This window comes from Macaca thibetana, chromosome 13 (assembly GCF_024542745.1).
Source record: "Macaca thibetana thibetana isolate TM-01 chromosome 13, ASM2454274v1, whole genome shotgun sequence".
Lineage (NCBI taxonomy): Eukaryota > Metazoa > Chordata > Mammalia > Primates > Cercopithecidae > Macaca > Macaca thibetana.
In genome coordinates, this window is record NC_065590.1 from 81198426 (window position 1) to 81221432 (window position 23007).

Genomic DNA, 23007 nt, shown 5'->3' on the forward strand with positions numbered 1-23007 from the left:
AAAGATTATAAGGTACCTATTATTGACTAATATTAACCTTCTTGCATGTAATGATACTGTGCTTACGTAAGACAATGTTCTTGTTTTGAAGAGGTACATGCTAAAGTATTTAGAGATGAAGTGTCAAAACATCTGTAGCTTACTTTTCAAATTTTCAAATGGTCTAGCAAAAAAAAAAATCCACAAAGAATATGAGTGAGCAAATGTAATAAAATGGTAATGAGAAAATCTACATGAAAGTTATATGCTCAATTGCACAATTCTTCCAGAGTATCAGTAGGTATGAAACTTTTCAAAATAAAAAGCTGAAAGGGAAAAGGGACATAAGGAAGAGATGGGTACCTCTTCTCTCAGACAATCTGTCCAATATGACTGGAGTCTAAAACTGCCAAAGCTATCTATACAAGAAAGCTAGCCTGAGGAGGACAGTCTAATAGATTGACCATTAGACTTTAAAGAGAACTAGATTCTTGCCTTTTATTTTTTTGAGATGGAGTTTCACTCTTGTCGCCCAGGCTGGAGAGCAATGATGCAATGTCGGCTCACTGCAACCCCTGCCTTCCGCATTCAAGCCATTCTCCTGCCTCAGTCTCCCGAGTAGCTGGGATTACAGGCACCTGCCACCATGCCTGGCTAATTTTCGTATCTTGAATAGAGACAGGGTAGCACCACATCAGCCACGCTGGTCTCGAACTCCTGACCTCAGCTGATCCTGCTGCCGCAGCCTCCCAAAGTGCTGGGATTACAGGCATGAGCCACCACGCCTGGCCAAGATAACTTAGATTCTTGATGAGGTTGCTCAACAAACCAACCCTAGAAGTGGCACTTCTTTAGAAGGTTAAAGTTCTTTAAACTTTTTGTTGTTGTTCAAGCCAGTTTGAAGTTTTTTTTTTTTCTTTTTCTTTTTTATTTATTTATTTTTATGTTTTTTGAGACAGAGTCTCACTCTGTTGCCCAGGATGGAGTGGAGTGGTGTGATCTCGGCTCACTGCAACCTCTGCCTCCGTGGTTCAAGCAATTCTCATGCCTCAGCCTCCCGAGCAGCTGAGATTACAGGTATGCATCACCATGTCCAGCTTATTTTTGTATTTTTAGTAGAGTTGGGGTCTTGCCAGGTTGACCATGCTGGTCTCAAACTCCTGGCCTCAAACGATCTGCCTACTTCAGTCTCCCAAAGTGCTGGGATTACAGGCATGTGCCACCACGCCTGGCATACTTTTATAGTTTGTTTGGGGGGGAGGGGATGGGCTGTCACTTCCAAATAAAAGCATCATAATACATAGATCCATTGGAAAAAGCACTGCCACCAAAATTACACTACGGCTATGGAGCAGAGGATGGGCTGCAATAAAGGATTATAGTATTCATACTTTCTACGCTACACAATCTATTACTGTGTTTTTAAACTAAACGCACTACTTTTTAAAATTTAAGTTTAAATAAATTCCAACAAAAACAGATGTATACATTATTGCGTATTATTGGAAATTACCCTTACTATAGTAACTTACCACAAAAAAAAAAATTATTCTGAACCAAAAAAGATATCACATACAGAAACCCCAACTCCACCCCTTTTCTGCAAGCTCCTAGAACCATCAACTGTTCATGTTAAAAGATTTTGTTGTTTCAGCAGATTCCTTTAGAGGCATCTGGTGTTTAGCCTGGGCAACAAAGTGAGACCCTGTCTGTATAAAACAAAAAATTAGCCAGCTACATGAGAGGCTGAGGCAGGAGGAGCACTTGAGCCCAGGAGGTCAAGGCTGCAGTGACCCGAAATCGTAGCACTGCACTCCAGCCTGAGTGACAGTGACACTCTGTCTCAAAAACAAGGTGGGGAGTGGGGGGAGATATTAAGTGAAGAGAGATGACTGCTTAAAATTACCATTAAGCAAGATAAATAAGACTGGGGACAATGGCTCACACCTATAATCGCAGTACTTTGGAAGCCCAAGGCAGGAAGATTAATGAAGGGTAGGAGTTCAAGACCACCCTGGGAAACCTAACAAGACCCTGTCTCCACCAAAAAAAATGTTTTTAATTAGCCAGGTATGGTGGCATGCACCTGTAATATTAGCTACTTCGGCAGCCAACAAGATCACAGCTGTGGTGGCCTATTGCTGTGCCACTGTACTCTAGTCTGGGTGACAGGGCAAGACCCTGTCTCTCAAAAGAAAACAGGGCTGGACACGGTGGCTCACACCTGTAATCCCAGCACTTTGGGAGGCACAGGTGGGCAGATCACTTGAGCTCAGGAGTTCAACATCAGCCTGGGCAACATGGCGAAATCCCGTCTCTAAAAAAAAATCACAAAAAAATTAGCCGGGCCTGGCGGTGTGCACCTGTGGTCCAAGCTACTTGAGGGCACTGAGATGGGAGGATAGGTTGAGCCTGGGAGGCAGAGGTTGCAGTGAGCTGAGATGGCACCACCACAATCCAGCCCAGGTGACAGAGCCAGACCCCGTCTCAAAAAAAAAAAAAAAAAAAAAAAAGAGAGAGAGATAAATGGGAAAAAAAAATTTCAAATGAGTATCAGCTCTTTCAACCTATATTTTTAAAAAAGCAAATCAGGTTCTTGTATATAAAGAAATTACATCTAGTCTGTCTATAACCACTCCCGAAATTGTATGTAACTGAAGAAATCACTCATCTAGAAGCTATTTTTCAATGAAGTTTTTTCAAGCAAAATGGAAGCTATGTAACCCTCTTGCCAGACATTCAACTCTGGCCAGCAAATTTTTTGTTGTGGTTTTGTAACTAATAAGTACTCAGTATTCCTTTTTTTTTTTTTTTTTTTTTTTTGAGACGGAGTCTCGCTCTGCCGCCCAGACTGGAGTGCAATGGCCGGATCTCAGCTCACTGCAAGCTCCGCCTCCCGGGTTCATGCCATTCTCCTGCCTCAGCCTCCCGAGTAGCTGGGACTACAGGCACCCGCCACCGCGCCTGGCTAGTTTTTTGTATTTTTTAGTAGAGACGGGGTTTCACCGTGTTAGCCAGGATGGTCTCGATCTCCTGACCTTGGGATCCGCCCGTCTCGGCCTCCCAAAGTGCTGGGATTACAGGCTTGAGCCACCGCGCCCGGCCAGTATTCCTTTTAAAAAAAAAAAAAAAAAATCTCCATTTCCAGCTTCTCTGGCATACTGTGATAGAAAGAATATGGTTTCTGGAGTCTGACAGACCTAAGTTAACAGTTCTGGTTCTACCACTTACTTTTAGCTACATAACCTTCTTTGATAAATTACCTAATGTTTCTAATCCAAAATTTTCTCACTGGCGAAATAAGGACATACAATTTTCCTCAGAGAACTACTGTGAGAACAGGTCGGGCGTGTTGGCTCACACCTATAATCCCAGCACTTTGGGAGGCCGAGGCAGGCAGATCATGAGGTCAGGAGATGGAGACTATCCTGGCTAACATGGTGAAACCCTGTCTCTACTAAAAATACAAAAAATTAACTGGGCGTGGTGGTGGGCGCCTGTAGTCCCAGCTACTCGGGAGGCTGAGGCAGGAGAATGGCGTGAACCCGGGAGGCAGAGCTTGCAGTAAGCCAAGATCATGCCACTGCACTCCAGCCTGGGCAACAGAGCGAGACTCCGTCTCAAACACACACACACACACACACACACACACACACACACACGAACTACTGTAAGAACAAAATGAAACAGAGTAATATATATAAAAGCACTTCACACAGTGCCAGGCACACAGCAGTTGTTCAATAATTTCCTTCTCTTTTCCCCTCCATATTAGAGAATTCATAGCATTCACATAAATTCACAAATTCTAAATCCATACAAGCTTCTTCAAACTCTTGCCAATTATGGAGGATTTATAAAAAGACTGGCATTATAAGTAATCTGCCTCTACCTCCAATTCTAGCTATTATTATGTGTTCTTAGAACATGACCATGATGGTATGGCCCAAACTATGCTATGCAATCCTAACCTAGTTTATTTTTATTGTGGTTAAAAAAAAAAAAAAACCACATAATTTAAAACACATCAAAATTGTTAAAATTTACCACCTTAACAATTTTTAAGTGTAAAATTCAGTAGTAATTTTCAATGTTGTGAAATGCATCTCCAGAACTTTTTCATCTTGCAGAAATGAAACTCCACACCCATTAAACAACTCTCCTTCATCCCTTCCCTCCCCCTGCTCCTGATAACCATCAATGGACAGTTAAGTTGTTTCCACCTCTTGGCTATTGTGAATGGTGCTGTTATAAACATGGGTATGTAAAGATCTCAAAACCTTGCTTTCAGTTCTCTGGGATGTATACCTGGAAGTAGGATTGCTGGATCATATGGTAATTCTATTTTTAACTTGTTGAGTAATTATAATTTTTATACCAAAGTACTCACAATTTTTACTCCAACAAATTTCTGAAACATTTACTTACTATGTGCTTCTCAAATTTTGCATTTTGGTTAAAAAAACAAAATCCCTGGCCGGGCGCGGTGGCTCAAGGCTGTAATCCCAGCACTTTGGGAGGCCGAGACGGGCGGATCACGAGGTCAGGAGATCGAGACCATCCTGGCTAACACAGTGAAACCCCGTCTCTACTAAAAAATACAAAAAAAAAACTAGCCGGGCGAAGTGGCGGGCGCCTGTAGTCCCAGCTACTTGGGAGGCTGAGGCAGGAGAATGGCGTGAACCCGGGAGGCGGAGCTTGCAGTGAGCTGAGGTCCGGCCACTGCACTCCAGCCTGGGCGACAGAGCATGACTCCGTCTCAAAAAAAAAAAAAAAAAAAAAAAAATCCCTAAACTAAGGGTTATTCTAATGTATGCTTGTTTATGTTACTAAACGTTAGAAGTTATATTCTAGTACATTGTGTTTATTTGATACATCTGTCTCTCCCACTAGAATAAAATTTCGTAAGAGAAGAACTTTGCTGCCATATCCCCAATATCTAGCACATACTGGACTATTCAAACATTCGAATGAATGAATGCATTAGCAAAACAAAAAAATACTGCATCTCCAACTTTAAGTTTGTTGGGGCTCCTAAATAAAGAGTCCATTGTTAATGATCAAGTACAGATTTCCAAACTGGTAAAGCAAACAAGCAATTAGTATAACACTTCACACCGCAACATCAACTTTTATAAAGCACCTATATTTAAAGCACCTGTATTCCTTAAATACAAGGAACTGTATTTAAGATACACAACTGTTAAATGTGGTCTATGATTTAGAGATCACTAGAAACAGATATTAAATAATTTTTGTCTTTCAAATATTTGAGAACGTACAGGCATTGTCCTAGGGAGATGGGCAGACATCCCTAACCTCAGCAGTTCAGATTCTAAAGGAGTGAGATGGTCAATTAACAAAACAAGTAAAACGTAATCAGAAGTCATATTAACTACTGTGTAGAAGTCAGGTAAGCCGAATGGTAGATGTGAACGGGAAGAGGGGAGCTGTTGCTATTTTATTATAGGACAGAAAGGGAAGACTTCACTGATAAAATGGTATCTGAGCAGAAACCTGGAAGAAATTAGAGAATATACCATGCAAGTAAGTACCTAGGCAGAGTGGCTACAGCCAGGGAACAAGGGCACAGGTCCTGAGGCAGGTCCTTGTGCTTGGCAAGTTCAAAAGAGAGCAAAGATGATGAATTGTTGCAGGGTAAACAAAACAAATCATCTAAGATACGAGTTGAAGCTCAAAGCAAAGAGGTATCAGATTTAGCCGGGGCACAGTACAGTGGTGTACATCTGTCATTCCAGCTACTTGGGAGGCTGAGGTGGAAGGATCGCTTGAGCCTGAAGTTTGCGGCTGCAGTGAGCTGTGATTGTGCCACTGTGCTTATCCTGGGTGACAGAGTGAGACCCTGTCTCAAAAAAAAAAAAACAAAAACAAAAAAAAACTTGTACATCTTTCTGGAGGTACATCAACAGTAACTATGTAAGATAAGAAAACAAAACAGAAAACCACAGGCCAGGTGCATGGTGGCTCACACCTGTAATCCCAGCACTTTGGGAGGCCAAGGCAGGTAGATCACTTGAGGTGAGAAATTTGAGACCAGCCTGGCCAATATGGCAAAACCCCATCTCTACTACAAATACAAAAATTAGGCTGGGCAGAGTGGCTCACACCTGTAATCCCAGGACTTTGGAAGGCTGAGGCAGGCAGACTGCCTGAGGTCAGGAGTTGAGACGAGCCTGGACAACATGTTGAAACCCCGTCTCTACTAAAAACACAAAAAATTAGCTGAGCGCGGTGGTGCGCACCTGTAGTCGCAGCTACTCAGGAGGCTGAAGCAAGAGAATTGCATGAACCCGGGAGGTGGAGGTTGCAGTGAGCCAAGATCACACCACTGCTCTCCAGCCTGGGAGAAAGAGTGAGAATCTATTTCAATAAATTAATTAATTAATTAATTTTAAAAAATTAGCCAAGTATGGTGGTGCATGCCTGTAATCCCAGCTACTATCTCAAAAAACAAAAAACAAAAATAGTGACTTAAAAGGCATAAAGCCCGTATTTCCCACAGTGTAAAATGTTTTAGAAAAGAAACAAAGATACTGAGAATCATATTCTAACTTCAGATGATGAGAAAGTAGTGGTATTTTAGTGCACTTCTAAGAATCCTCCACCAGACTTGAAACTAGACAAGAGCAGCCGCCAACTGTATACTACTCACCATTGGATCCCTAGTGCTTAGTAGAGGGTGCCTAACATATTAAAAGCCTCAATTTTTTTTTTTAAATAAATGGCAAATGCAGGGGGATTATAACTTAATCTTCTAGTTCATAAAGAAAGACTATGCTCATCTCAAAATGCAGATCTTTAATTTTTTTTTTTTTTTTTTTTTTTTAAGGCAGGATCTCACTCTGTCACCCAGGCTGCAGTGCGGTGGTGTGATCTCAGCTCACTGCAACCTCCACCTCCTGGTCTCAAGCAATCCTCCCACTTCAGCCTCCCAAGTAGCTGGGACTACAGGTATGTGCCATCAGACTTGGTTAATTTAATCTATTTTGAATGAGACATTACATCACAAGCAAAATAAACTATGAGAGATACAAAAACAAATGTAGAAAAATGCTGACAATTGGTGAATCTGGAAGATCTAAGGGGATTCACCATAATGAGTGTTCTAACTTTCCTGTGTTAGAAATTTTTCAAAATAATGAAAAAGTTTTAAAAATGCTTAATCTCTTAAAGAGTTAATGTTTGAACAACTATTCTGATACTGTATTTACCTTCCATAGCACTCTTGCCTATTTACTATGCTGTATATCCATCCCCACACTAAAATATGCAAAAAGAAACTACTAAATTTTTTAGAACTACACATCTATCCGGCCAGGTGCGGTGTCTCACGTCTTAATACCAGCACGTTGGGAGGCTGAAGCAGGCAGATCACCTGAGGTCAGGAGTTCGAGACAAGCCTGGTCAACATGGTGAAACCCCGTCTCTACTAAAAATACAAACATTAGGCCGGGCGTGGTGGCTCACACCTGTAATCCTAGTACTTTGGGAGGCCAAGACAGGTGGATCACCTGAGTGAGGTCAGGAGTTTGAGACCAGCCTGGTCAACACGGTGAAACCCCATCTCTACTAAAAATACAAAAAAATTAGCCTGGCGTGGCGGTGGGTGCCTGTAATTCCAGTTACTCAGGAGGCTAAGGAAGGAGAATCACTTGAACCCAGGAGGCAGAGGTTGCAGTGAGCCAGGATCACGCCATTGCACTCCACCCTGGGCGACAGAGAGACTCTATCTCAAAAAAAAAAAAAAAAAAAAAAAAAAAAAAAGGAAAAAAAAAAGAAAAAGAAGCCGGGTATGGTGGCTCATGCCTGTAATCCCAGCACTTTGGGAGGCTGAGGCAGGCAGATCACGAGGTCAGGAGTTCTAGACCAGCCTGGCCAACATGACGAAACGCAGTCTCTGCTAAAAACACAAAAATTAGCCGGGCGTGGTGGCACACGCCTGTAATCCCAGCTACTCAGGAGGCTGAGGGAGGAGAATCGCTTGAACCCGGGAGGCAGAGGTTGCAGTGAGCCGAGACTGTGCCACTGCACTCCAGCCTGGGTAACAGAGTGAGACTCTGTCTCAAAAAATAAAAGAAAAAAAGAAAAGAAATATACACTTGTCCATTAGTATTTAATTTAAGGAAAGCAAAAGCATTTATGTAAGACTAAAATATATAACGAGGTAGATGAACAATACTCCCACTTTGTAAGCACAAATATTTACCAGGAGGTTTCACACCAGCAAAAAATCAAGAATGGTAACTTATTATTCAATGCCAAGTGCTATAATATATAGGACCCACTGAAATCCTCTAATAGATCATGAATTTGCTGAATCACTTGCTGTTTAGTATCCTATGAAATAGTATCCATCAAGAGTATAAGACTGGGCCGGGCGCGGTGGCTCAAGCCTGTAATCCCAGCACTTTGGGAGGCCGAGACGGGTGGATCACAAGGTCAGGAGATCGAGACCATCCTGGCTAACCCGGTGAAACCCCGTCTCTACTAAAAAATACAAAAAACTAGCCGGGCGAGGTGGCGGGCGCCTGTAGTCCCAGCTACTCGGGAGGCTGAGGCAGGAGAATGGCGTGAACCCGGGAGGCGGAGCTTGCAGTGAGCTGAGATCCGGCCACTGCACTCCAGCCTGGGTGACAGAGCGAGACCCCGTCTCAAAAAAAAAAAAAAAAAAAAAAAAAAAAAAAGAGTATAAGACTGAAATTTAAGACTACATTTCTACTTTGTTCAAAAAGCAAAAATACTCCATTTCCTCCCAAGTAAATCAGCCAAGACACATCTAAATTAAAGCTGTCTCCTTTAAATGTCACTGATCTGGATAGCGGTGGAACTACTTAGATTCAATACTACATGCCACTATCCTAAATAACAAAAATCTCATTATTTTGAAGGAGGACTGGATATTTACAAAAACAGCAGCAAAATATCATTCAACCCAATTCTACTACATGTTATGAGTTTTAAAAAAGTGGAGTCAAAAATCATTTGAAGTCAAAAATCACCTCACCTTCCAGTTGAGATAGCAGAGAAAGATCTTTCTAACCCTTTCTCTCCAAAGTCACACCAACATAGAAAAAACAAGAAATATAAACTTTTCGGCCATTTCAATGAATAGACATTGCAACTGTAACCACAGTAGATGAAAACAAAGCAGCTTATGACTTCAAGGCCCACTGAAGACACCAGAGAGGAACAAGTCAATTCATTTGGGAGGGTTTAGCAATAAGAGATATCAGACACCAAGGCAGAAAGTGAGGGCTCTCTATAAGGACACCCCAATACATAGCTTCCATCTCACATAGCAATATTGTCAACCCTCGAGACCAAGTAGGCATTTAAAGGCTCATTCTCTAGAAAATCTGCAACAGATACACTCAGGAACACCAAGTTAAATGGAGTATGGGAATGAGATTACAGATAGGGAGATTTGAAAAAATAAGGAGATTAAATACAAATGTGTATAATGAAACTAAAGTTAACCCCACACCTGCCCACCCAAGTTCCTTTAGCTGCTCAGATTCAAGCAAGCAGGCAGTCAAGCTTACATTCTCCTCCCCACACTCGAGGCAGGTGATCTGAGTCTTTCTCTGAAGGAACAGAATGGCTCCAGAAACAAGACCAACAGACATTAATGTTTGGAATCTCTCTCAGTGAAAAAAAAAAAAAATAGGCTCATTGTTCCATCATCTTGTAGCAGAGCCCACCAGTGAAAAGCCCTGCCCATGTTTACAGACCTCGAAAACATCTTTTCTTTGAGACTGGGTCTCTCTGTCACCCAGGCTAGAGAACAGTGGCGTGATCATGGGTCTCTACAGCCTCAACCTCCCAGGCTCAAGCAATCTGCTTACGTCTGCCTCTCAAGTAGCTGGGATTACAGGCGTGAACCACCATGATCAGCTAATTTTTTTTTTTTTTTAATTTTTTGAAGAGACAGGGGTCTCCCTATGTTGCCCAGGCTGGTCTCAAACTCCTGGGCTCAAGCAATCCTCTTGTCTCAGCCTCCCAAAGTGCTAGGATTACAGGCATAAGCCACCACGTCCTGCTGCAAACATCTTTTTAATGACTTTTTTTTTTTTTTTGAGACTGAGTCTCACTCTGTCGCCCAGGCTGGAGTGCAGTGGTGGGATCTCAGCTCACTGCAACCTCTGCCTACTGGGTTCAAGCGATTCTCCTGACTCAGCCTCCTGAGTAGCTGGGATTACAGGTGCACGTCACCATGCCTGGCTAATTTTTGTATTTTTAGTAGAGACAGGGTTTCACCATGTTGATTAGGCTGGTCCTGACCTCCTGATCCGCCTTCCTCAGCCTTCCAAAGTGCTGGGATTACAAGCGTGAGTCACCTCACCGGGCTTTTAATGACTTTTTTTTTTTTGAGACAGAGTCTCACTTTGTTGCCCAGGCTGGAGTGCAGTGGCGCGATCTCAGTTCACTGCAACCTCTGCCTCCTGGGTTCAAGCGATTCTCCTGCCTCAGCCTCCCGAGTAGCTGGGACCATAGGAGCTCACCACCACATCAGGCTAATTTTTTGTTGTTGTTGTTTAGTAAAAACGGTGTTTCAGCATGTTGGCCAGGATGGTCTCGATCTCTTGATCTCGTGATCTACCCACCTTGGCCTCCCAAAGTGTTGGAATTACAGGTGTGAGCCACCACACCTGGCCTTTAATGACTCATTCTTAATTATGAATGTGCAGCCTGAAATCAACAATCATTTGAGGAAGGCTTTCAAAATAAAATATACAATAAAACAAGGGGGAGGGGGCAAAAAGGGAGGACTTGAAAGGAAGAGAAAACAAGAAATAGAAGAAAGCATCAAATAAGCTATCCTCCAAGAACAGAAAATAGTGCATTCAAAAAACAAGAATTTTAAAAAACAAATTTATGCCAGGCATGGTGGCTCACACTTAAAATCCCAGCACTTTGGGAGGCCAAGGTAGGAGGATCAATTGAGCCCAGGAGTTAAAACCAGCCTGGACAACATAGTGAGGCCCAGTCTCTACAATAAATTTAAAAATTAACCAGATGCAGTGGCACATCCCTGTAGTCCTAGCTACTTGGGAGGCCGAGGTGGGAAGATCACTTCAACCCAGGAAGATGACTTAAGCCCGGGAGGTTGAGGCTGCAGAGCCCTGATCACGCCACTGCACTCTAGCCTGGGCGACAGAGCAAGACTCTGTCTCTAAAAAGAAAAATCAAACAAAAAAATTTAAGGACCAGGCACAAGGACTCACACTTGTAATCAATCTCAGCACTTTGGGAGGCTGAGGTGGGACAATCACTTGAGCCCAGTAGACAAAATGAGACCCAAGTATACAAAAAAAAAAGAGAATACATTAGCCAGGTGTGGTGGTGGTATGCACCTGTGGTCCCAACCACTCAGGAGGCTGAAGTGGGAGGACTGCTTGGGCCCAGGAGGTTGAGGCTGCAGTAAGACTCTCACAAAGCTGGGTGACAGAGTGAAACCCTGTCTCCAAAAAAAAAAAAAGGTTAAGGAATAGACAAGAAAAAACTACTAGAAATTAAAAATATGACAGCTGAAATAAAACCTTCAATATAAAGGTAAAAAGATAAAATCAAAGAAATCTCCCAGGCAGTAGAACAAATTAACAAAGTTGGAGGCCGGGCGCGGTGGCTCAAGCCTGTAATCCCAGCACTTTGGGAGGCCGAGACGGGCAGATCACGAGGTCAGGAGATCGAGGCCATGCCGGCTAACCTGGTGAAACCCCGTCTCTACTAAAAAATACAAAAAAAACTAGCCGGGCGAGGTGGCGGGCGCCTGTAGTCCCAGCTACTCGGGAGGCTGAGGCAGGAGAATGGCCTAAACCCGGGAGGCAGAGCTTGCAGTGAGCTGAGATCTGGCCACTGCACTCCAGCCTGGGCGACAGAGCGAGACTCCGTCTCAAAAAAAAAAAAAAAAACCAAAGTTGGAAGGACCTGAAAAGGCCCACCAAGTACCCAGAACAATCAATTTATAAAAAAAGACCCACCTACCAAGGTACATAATTATGAAATTTTTTATTAAGAATTTAAAAAATTAGAAATCTTCCAGAGATAAGCTAGGCTACTATAAATAAATAATTACCCTACTAATAAAGGATAAAGAATCAGAATGGTATCAGAACTGTCAGCAACTAGAAGACAATGGAGTAATGTTTTCAAAGTCCTACGGGAAAACTGTTTTCAACCTAGAACTCTATGCCTTGTCAAACACTCAACTGAGTGAAAAGGGAAGAATTAAGACACCGTCAAACATGGAAAGCCTCAAAACATTTCCTTTACCGTGTACCCTTTTAGCAAAAAGCTACAACAGGATGATATGCTCAAAGGGAGTAAACCAACAAAGAAAGGTATTGCAAAAAAACAGGGTATCACATACAGGAGAGACACTTAGGAAATTCCCAAGGCATTAATTGTGCAACCAGGCATAATTAATAACCAGTCCATTACTGAAGCAGGACAGAGAAAATATCTAACAGAGAGGTATCCAGGAAAACGATATAAACCAAAAGATTATTTATCTGGTGGTTTGGCTATGCGGAAATTCATTTTGAGAGGTTGCTGGAGTACATAGGAAGATGGAGATTAATCAAATAAAGAGGACTTTTTAACTTCAGAGGAAAGGAAATAGAGTAGGCTACTTGACTAAATGGAATATTTATACAGGCATAGTAATGTAACCACTGCATACCAATTTAACAAAGAATTAAAACAGAGTGGGATGAGATTATAAAAGGTTAAAATTCTCATCTAGGCCAGGCACGGTGGCTTATGCCTGTAATCCCAGGCTGAGGCAGGAGGATCACCTGAGGTGAGAATTTCGAGACCAGCCTGGCCAACATGGTGAAACCCCATCTCTACTAAAAATACAAAAATTAGCCAGGCTTGGTGGCACGTGCCTGTAACCCCAGCTACTTGGGGGCTGAGGCAGGAAAACTGCTTGAACCCAGAAGGTGGAAGCTGCAATGAGCAGAGATCGTGCCACTGCACTCCAGCCTGGGCAACAAGAGTTAAACTCCATCTCAAAAAAAAAAAAAAAAAAAGAGGAAAAAAAAAACTTTCAGAAAGCACAGTGTAAATTATGGCAAGAGTCAACCACTAAGTCAATTTTCATTCCTGTCGGGTCATACAGGATCTCTGAAACCTTGAGAACACCTACATCATCTGATTAACTATACGAAATTAGGTGAGGGGGAAAGGCCTTCATATTCAATAAATGGTACGGGAGCAACCAGACATCCCTTCCACAAGCAAAAAAAAAAAAAAAAAAAAAAAAAAGTCAACCTCAACCTAAACCCTACACCACATACAAAAGTAACTCAAAATAGGGTCACATGTAAAATATAAAACTATAAAACTTTTAGGAAAACACAAAAGAAAATATTTGGGATCTATGACGGACAGAGTTCCTAAACACCAAAAGCATGACCCACAAAAGAGAGAAAAGTTCGAAAGCATGATTTATAAATCAGACCTCATCGAACTTCCAAAAGTTTGCCCTGTGAAAGTCCATGTGAAGAGGATGAAAAGACAAGCTACAGACTGGAAGAAAATATTTGTAAACCACATATCCAACAAAGGACTAGAATTTTATTTTATTTTTTTGAGATAGTCTCACTGTTGCCCAGGCAGGAGTGATCACAACTCACTGCAGCCTCAACCTCCCTGGCCTCAGCTGATCCTCCCATCTCAGTCTCTCAGGTAGCTGGGACTACAGGTGCACACCACCACATCCAGCTAATTTTTTTCTTTTCTTGTAGGGATAGGGTTTCACCATGTTGCCCAAGCTAGTCTCAAGTGACCCACCCACCTAAGCTTCCCAAAGTGCTGGGATTACAGGCATGAGCCACTGCACCTGGTCAAGACTAGAATTTTAAGGGTACAAAGAACTCTAAAAACTCAACAGTTAAAAAACAACCCAGTTAGAAAATGGACAACCATAGGAACAGACATTTTCCCAAAGATAGCAAATAAGCACATAAAAGGACTTTTCAACACCTTTGGCAATCAGGAAAATGCAAATTAAAAACCACAATGAGATTATCACTACATACTTATCAGAATGACTAAAGTACAAAATAGTATGATAATGTTATCAAATGCTGGTGAGGATGCAGAGAAAGTGCACTCATACACTGCTGAAGATGGGGGTGTAAAATGGTATAGCCATTCTGGAAACAGTCTGGTAGTTTCTTATAAAACTAAACATGCAATTACTATGTGACCCAACAACTGCAGTTTTGGGTGTTTATTCCAAAGAAATGAACATTTATGATCACACAACCTCTACACAAAATATTCCTAGCAGCTTTATTCATATTAGCTAAAAATTGGAATCAGCCCAGATGTTCCTCAATGGGTGAAGATTAAACTGTGGTACATACCATGAAGTATACTACTCAACAATTAAAAAAAGAAAGAAAAAAAAAACAAACTACTGGGCCCAGCACGGTGGCTCACGCCTGTAATCCCAACACCTTGTGAGGCTAAGGCAGGTGAGGCAGATCACCTGAGGTCGGGAGTTCAAGACCAGCCCAGCCAATGTGGTGAAACCCCATCTCTACTAAAAATACAAAAATTAGCTGGGCAAGGTGGCGGGCGCCTGTAATCCCAGCTACTTGGGAGGCTGAAGCAAGGAGAATCACTTGAACCCAGGAGGCAGAGGTTGCAGTGAGCCGAGATCGTGCCATTGCACTCCAGCCTAGGCAACAGAGCAAGATTCTGTCTCAAAAAAAAAAAAAAAAAAAACTAATGATACATACAACTTGGATTAATCTCCAGGGAATTATACTGAGTTGGGGGGTGGGAGGGAGCCAATCCCATAAGGTTACATTCTATATGATTCCATTTATATAACATTTGGAAAATGACAAAATTTTAGAAATGGAGGACAGTTTCATAGTTACCAAGATTTGGAGTGTAGAAATATCGGGAGGCTATGATTATAAAAGAACATGAAGGGTCCTTGTTTCTTGGAACTGTTGTAAATTGACTATGGTGGTGGATACATGAACCTATATGAGTGACAAAATTGTGCCAAATTTAATATACACACAAATGAATAAAAATAAAACTGGGGAAATTTTAATAAAGCTGGTGTATTACACCAGATGTCAACATTCTGGTTGTGATGTTATAAGTTTCCCAAAACTGTTACCATTGGGAGAAACTAGGCAAAGTGTACAAGAGATCTCTTTGTATTATCTTTTACAACTACAGAAGAAATTACAATTATCTTAATTAAAATTTCAATTCAAAAAAGTCTGTACAGAAGCATTGCTAATTATATGAAAGAAACAAATCAACACTGTTCTTTGTTCTAATTTTCATATTATGTACTTTTTGGGTCTCCAGAATAATGGTTTTTCCATTTTCTAATGTTTTACAACCTTGGAAGCTCTGTTTCTGGGTCATATTTGAAACACAGCATTCTAGGCCAGGCGTGGTGGCTCCCACCTATAAATCCCAGCACTCTGGGAGGCTGAGGCAAGAGTACTGATTGAGCCCAGGAGTTCGAAACCAGCCTGGGTAACATGGCGAGACCCCGTCTCTGTTAGTTTTTTTTAATCAATAGTAAATAATAAATAAATAAAAAAAGAAATGTAGCATTCCATCAATAGATGCTGTTTTCCTCAAAAATATTATTTTTCAGCTCTGGAAAGAAGAATAAACATCAAGCAATCATTTATGCTTGCAACCCAAAATACATTGCACTGCCTTCAAATAAAAACGTTTTTCTCATTTCAGATTTCCCTTAAGACTGAGTTTTCTGCACTAAAATTTTATTCCAATCAACTTTTCAAACTCCCTTTTTTTTTTCTTTGAGACGGAGTTTCGCTCTTGTTGCTCAGGGTGGAGTACAATGATGTGATCTTGGCTCACCACAACCTCTGCCTCCTGGGTTCAAGCAATTCTCCTGCCTCAGCCTTCCTGAATAGCTGGGATTACAGGCATGCGCCACCACGCCTGGCTAATTTTTGTATTTTTGGTAGAAACGGGGTTTCTCCATGTTGGTCAGGCTGGTCTCAAACTCCCGACCTCAGGTGATCTGCCGGCCTCGACCTCCCAAAGTGCTGGGATTACAGGCATGAGCCACCGCACCGGGCCTCAAATTCCTTTTCTTACACTCCAAAGTTAATGAACTAATTTCATAAACCCTCAATTATTCATCCATTTGAAGGAACCACCTCTATGACTTTTACAAGACTTTTAGTCTTCTGGGTTCAGATAATGTCCTGTTAACCTCAACATCCTTTGTAACTCCTTTAAACTTTCTTTTTATATATAAAATAAAGTTTTAAAAAGCTGGCCTTGGTGGCTTGAGAGGTAGAGGCAGGAAGACTGCTTGAGCCCAGGAATTCGATCCAGTCTAGGAAACATAGCAAGACCCTGTCTCTACAAAAATCAAATAAAATAAAAATTAAACTTCTCCTTTATGACTTAACCATCTCAATAGTTTCCCCATGCAAATCTCTTCAGCTAATCATACAATTCATACTTTGTGCTAAATAATGGTCTCTTATTTGTAAATCAACACTCAACAAGCTCCTACTCCTCTGTTTACAACTACTGCGACAGCTCTGCCTGGGCAACCTTCTACTACTAAAAGTTGAAAGAGATTGCCGATATTTCTCCTATCGGTCTCTCCCTTCTGCAAACAAAACAAGAATGGCGGTATTTCCTTTGCCGTGCTTGTGTATCACTATCCACCACAATCCTTGAAAAGAAAATAATTATCCCTAACATCATCGGCTCTTCTCTATTATGCTCTAAGTTGGCAAAGGACAAGTAACCTGAACAAAATTCTTGATATTTTATTCTAAGACTTGTTACTTCCCTATTCTTGCCCCTCCAAAAAAACAAAAAAAAAAACAAAACCATCTACTTTTCAAATTGAAATTGATGAGCAGGAAGACTATCATTGATTTTTTTACACACAACAATGAAATTCTCAGAATAAGCAATGTGGTTATGAATAAGATTGGCTGTGGATTCTTATAAAAACTCCTGGCCAGGCACGATAGCTCATGCCTGTAATCCCAGCACTTTGGGAGGTCGAGGCAGGCAGATCACCTGAAGTCAGGAGTTTGAGACCAGCCTGGTCAACAGGGCCAAACCCTGTCTCTACTAAAAATACAAAAATTAGCCGGGCATGGTGGCGCATGCCTGTAATCCCAGCTACTTGGCAGGCTGAGGAAGGAGAATCATTTGAACCCGGGAGGTGGAACTTGCAGTGAGCAGTGAGCGGAGATCGGAGATTGATTGCACTCTAGCCTCTGCGAACAAAAGTGAAACTCTGTCTCAAAAAAAAAAAAAAAAAAAAAAAACTAATTAGCCATGTGGCCTTTTGGCCTTCTGGAAGTTACTTCACCTCACCAGTCTCAGTTTTCCCACTTTGAAAATTCATTTAAGGGTTCATTCCTGCACTAACATTCTGTGATTCTAACATTCCAAGAAGGTCTATGTAGATACAGACAACAAAAAGACACATCTGCCTTCAACATCTGAAAGTACAGACCAGTGATACTAAAGCATGGGAAAGTACCATAAAGGATCCTCTTGATTCACAACCACTAGTTAACAGTAGCTAACACCTGGAACAGGAGGGGCTGTCTGCATTCAAATGCTCTTTTAGGAGAGCTGGGTCAAGTGTTAGTTTTTTGGGTTTTGTTGGGCGGTGGGGAAAACATATCTAAAACATTTAGCATTTAAACCGTTTTTTAAAACACAGCATAAAACATAACATTAAATTTGCCACCTTAACCATTTTTAATGTGTACAGTTCAGTAGGTGTTAAGTATATCACACCATTGTGCAACAGATCTCCAGAGCCTTTTCATTTTGCAAAACTGTAATGCACTGTTTTATACTCATTAAACCCCTTCCTATTTCCTTCTTCCCCAGTCCCTGGTAATCACCATTCTTTCTGTTTCTATGAATTTGACTTTAGATAGCCTCATATCCATATAAATGAAACCACATAGTATTTGTCTTTTCATGCATTTCAAACATTTTTAAGTGTACAATTCAGTGGCATTAAATTAACACTGTTACACAACCATCACCACTATTCCTCTCTGGAACTTTTTCATCCTCCCAAACTAAAACTGTGCTCATTAAGCAATAACTCCCCATTATCCTGTCCCCCAGGCCCTAGTAACCACTATTTCACTAATTTGTCTACTACAGGTACCTCGCACATTATTTGTCCTTTTGTGTCCAACTCATTTTACTTAGTAAACTATTTTCAAGGTGCACCCATGTGGCAGTATGTTAGAATTTCCCTCCCTTTTAAAGCTGAATAATATTCCATTTTATGTGTATACCACACATTTTGTTTATCCATTCATCCACTGATGAACATGTGAGTTGTTTCCACCTTTCAACTATTGTGAATAATGCTGCTATGCACGCTGGTGTGAAAATAGCTGTTCGAGTCTTTTTTGTTGTTGTTTTGAGACAGGGTCTTGCTCTGTCACCCAGGCTGGAGCACAGTGGCACGATTATCAGCTCACTGCAACCTCCGCTTGCCGGGTTCAAGTGATCCTCTTGCCTCAGCCTCCCAAGTAGCTGGTACTACAGGCATGCACCACCATGTACAGCTAATTTTGGGGGGTTTCTTGGTAGAGACAGGATCTCACCATGTTGCCCAGGCTGGTCTTGAACTCCTGAGCCCAAGTGATCTGGCCTCCTAAAGTGCCGGGATTTACAAGCATGAGCCACCTTGCCTGGCCCTGTTTGAATCTTTGATTTAAATTATCCTGGATATAACTTGAAGTGAGATCACTAGATCATATGGTAATTTCCTTTTTAATTTTTTGAGAAACCACCCTATTGTTTCTCACTGTGGCTGCACCATTTCACATTCCCACCAGCAGTGCACCAAGGTTCCAATTTCTCTACAACCTTATCACTTGCTTTTGTCTTTTGTTATTATTGTTATAACTATCCTAAATGGTCACAAAATAACATCTCATTGTGGTTTTGATTTGCATTTCCCTAATTATTAGTGATGCTGAACATCTTTCCATGTGCTTATTGAGCATCTGCTTATCTTCTTTGGAGAAATACCTACATAGGCTTTTTTTTTTTTTTTGAGACAAGAGTCTCACTGTCGCCCAGGTTGGAGTGCAGTGGCGCAATCTCGGTTCACTGCAAGCTCCACCTCCCGGGTTCACGCCATTCTCCTGCCTCAGCCTCCCGAGTAGCTGGGACTACAGGTGCCCGCCACCACGCCCAGCTAATTTTTTTGTATTTTTAGTAGAGACGGGGTTTCACCATGTTAGCCAGGATGGTCTCGATCTTCTGACCTCGTGATCCGCCCGCCTCGGCCTCCCAAAGTGCTGGGATTACAGCCGTGAGCCACTGAGCCTGGTCAGCTTTTTTTTAAAATAGTAATTATGAAACACTTCACAAATTTGCACATCATCCTTGCGCAAGGACCATACTAATCTTCTCTGTATCGTTCCACCTTTACTATATATGCTGCCGAGGCAAGCACTCTGGATAGTTTTTTGGGGTTTTTAAAGATAGAATCTCACTCTGTCATCCAGGTTGGAGTGAGATGGTACAATCATAGCTCACTGTAGCTTCAAACTCCTGGACTCAAGTGATCCTCCCATCTCAGCCTCCTGAATAGCTTAGACTACAAGTATGCACCACCACACCCAGCTAATTTTTTATTTAAAAGCTTTTTTTTTTTTTTTGTAGAGACGGGGTCTCGCTAAGTTGCCCAGGCTGGTCTCGAACCCCTGAGCTCAAGCTATCCTCCTGCCTCAGCCTCCCAAAGTGCTGGAAATATAGATGTGAGCCACAGCACCCAGCCTAATCAATCATTTCTAAAATGCAGATTAGTGGAACCAACCTACTCTTTCAAAACTTAGCAGAATCATCCTGACGACAAAATGTATATATTATACCTCTCTTAGGGACAAGAGGCTTTACCAACTTCATTTCTTACATGGAACCCAGAGACTCCAATTCCCAATGAAAAATATTCCCTGTGAAAAAAGGAATAAGCCTAGTGGTGGAGAAAGGATTAATGACACTGAAAAGTGGCACATCCAGTATATAAACAGCCCACTAAAAACCTGTGCTTTGAACTTGTAATTCCCCCATCACTAAGTAATGCATTCCTGAGCTCATACTACCAAGATGGTTATGGTCAAATCAACAACTGAAATCTTCTCATCCAAAAGTTGTAACTCTCTTAAGACTACTTTTCAAACCTTTCAATTTTTTTCTTTTTCTTTATTTTTTTTTTTTTTTTGAGACGGAGTTTTGCTCTTGTTGCCCAGGTTGGAGTACAATGGCACGATCTTGGCTCACCGCAACCTCCACCCCCCAGGTTCAAGCGATTCTCCACCGATTCTCCTGCCTCAGCCTCCCGAGTAGCTGGGATTACAGGCATGCGCCACCACGCCCAGCTAATTTTGTATTTTTGCTAGAGACAGAGTTTCACCACGCTGGCCAGGCTGGTCTCGAACTCTGACCTTAGGTGATCTGCTTGCCTTGGCCTCCCAAAGTGCTGGGATTACAGGCGTGAGCCATTGCACCCGGCCCCAACCTTCCAATTTCTAAGAGCAGTCTTGCCCTATTAAGCCAAACAGTTAATATTCCTTTTTTTTTTTTTTTTGAGTCAGAGTCTCACTCTTGTCGCCCAGGTTCAAGTGCAGTGGCATGTGCTCGGCTCACTGCAATCTCCACCTCCTGGGTTCAAGCAATTCTTCTGCCTCACAGCCTCCCAAGTAGCTGGGGCAACAGGCACGCACTACCATGCCCGGCTAATTTCTGTATTTTTAGTAGAGATGGGGTTTCACCGTGTTGGCCAGGCTGGTCTTGAACTCCTGACCTCTGCTGATCCACCTGCCTCAGCCTCCCAAAGTGCTGGATTACAGGCGTGAGCCACTGCGCCTGGTCACAGCTAACATTCATAAGTCCGATCCCAATCTACTTCATATAATGATCAGAAAGTAGGTAAAAAGGAAAAATTTTAAATAAGCTACCGCCAATTCGTATTAAGAGGATCTTGATTGTACCACCTGTCTGCCTACCTGCCTGCCTTCATTAATTATTTATCGTGCATCCATTAAGTGCAGGTACTCTTCCAGGTGTTTAGCATACGAGGGGGAAAAAAAAAAAAGACAGAGACTTCTGCCCTTGTGCAACTTATATTCTGGTGCCCTTGGATGCGTTTTGAAATTGGTTGAGTATAACATACCAGTAATTTGTTCTTTGCAGCAGTCTCCAATAAATCTGACCATTTATATAACACATAATTTCTAATATGGATGTATGAGAATTGAAAATATATAGAAAAATTCAAATACAGTAGTCTTTGTGAACACCATCCTATAAATCTATAAAAATTATTTCTTCAAAAAACCAACAGCCAATAAGAAATTTAAATGACCGCACCTAAAATAATGAGGGCCTGCCTTATTTTGGCAGTCAGGTCCTTCTGAACACCTGCAAGATAACTACTTCCATACAAACCTCGGGATGTTGTTTTTGTTTTTTCACACAGAGTCTTGCTCTGTCACCCAGGCCGGAGTGCAGTGGCGTAATCCAAGCTCACCGCACCCTTGAATTCCTGGACTTAAGTGATCCTCCCACCTCAGCCTCCCCTGTAGCTAGAACTACAGGAACAAGCCACCATGTCCTGCTAATTTTTTGTTTTTGCAGAGATGGGGGTCTATGTTGCCCAGACTGGTCTCAAACTCCTTACCTCAAGTGAACTTCCCAACTCAGCCTCTCTAAGTGCTGGGATTACAGGTTTGAGCCACCATGCCCAGCCCTCAGGATGTTCAAGTGACCACTAAAAAATTTCATTATAATTTATACTTAGAGAATGCTCTAGATTTTAAAAACCCAGCCAGACATGATGGTGCTCCCCTGTAGTCCCAGCTACTTGAGAGGCTGAGGAAGGAAGATTGCTTAAGCCCAGGAGTTCGAGGCTACAGTGGGCTATGATTGCACCACTGCACTCCAAGCTGGGTGACAGAGTGAGATTTAATCTTTTAAATAACAACAACAACAAACCCTAGTCACATGGTAAAATTTAACACATTCCTAAAAGTAGTCTACTTTCAAAGTATTTCTAGTCATCTGCACATTGACCAAGTGGTTACTTAACATTGCTTAGACATGTACCATCCAGTATGGTAGCTACTAGCCACATGTAGCTATTAATCACTTGAAATACGCCTCTTTAAAATTTATGTTTTCATTACATAATATACATCCATGTAGAAATACACCTAATCTAAAATGAGATGAGTTTTAAGCATAGCTTACAAACCAGAGAAAAAGAATGTGAAATATCTCAACAATTTTAATTTTTTTTTTCCTACAGACAGGGTCTCACTATGTTGCCCAGGCTGGTCTTGAACTCTTGGGCCCAAGCAATCCTCCCACCTCAGCCTGCCAAAGTGCTGGGATTACAGGTGTGAGCCACTGAGCCTACCCTCAACAATTTTTAAATCTTGATTACACAATAAAATGACATTCTAGATATGAGTTAAAATATATTATTAAAATTTACTTTGTAGGCCGGGCGCGGTGGCTCGAGTCTGTAATCCCAGAATTTTGTGAGGCCGACCGAGATGGGTAGATCATCTGAGGTCAAGAGTTCTTGGCCAGCCTGGCCAACATGGTGAAACCGCGTCTCTACTAAAAATACAAAAAAATTAGCTGGGTGTGGTAGTAGGCACCTGTAATTCCAGCTACTTGAGAGGCTGAGGCAGGGAGAATTGCTTGAATCTGGGAAGCAGAGGTTGCAGTGAGCCGAGATCATGCCACTACACTCCAGCCCGGGCAACAGAACGATACTCCGTCTCAAAAAAAAATTTTTTTTTACTTTTTAAAATGTGACCATTTGGCCAGGTACAGTGGCTCACACCTGTAATTCCAGGATTTTGGGAGGCCAAGACTCCATCTCAAAAAAAAAGAAGTGGCTATTAAAAGTAATATATGTGGCTCACATTATTTCTTTTGAACGGCACTGGTTAAATGCAA

At 41.8% G+C, this 23007-nt stretch overlaps 1 protein-coding gene and 1 non-coding gene across 2 annotated transcripts in view; both read right to left on the reverse strand.

Moving 5' to 3' along the window:
* The window catches only part of RAB10 (RAB10, member RAS oncogene family), a 106851-nt gene that overhangs the window by 78523 nt on the left and 5321 nt on the right, over positions 1–23007 (reverse strand). The gene's annotated exons all lie outside the window — the stretch shown is intronic.
* LOC126934489 (U6 spliceosomal RNA) lies at positions 19386–19492 on the reverse strand. Its single transcript, XR_007718962.1, has one exon. It is a non-coding gene; the product is annotated as a U6 spliceosomal RNA (small nuclear RNA).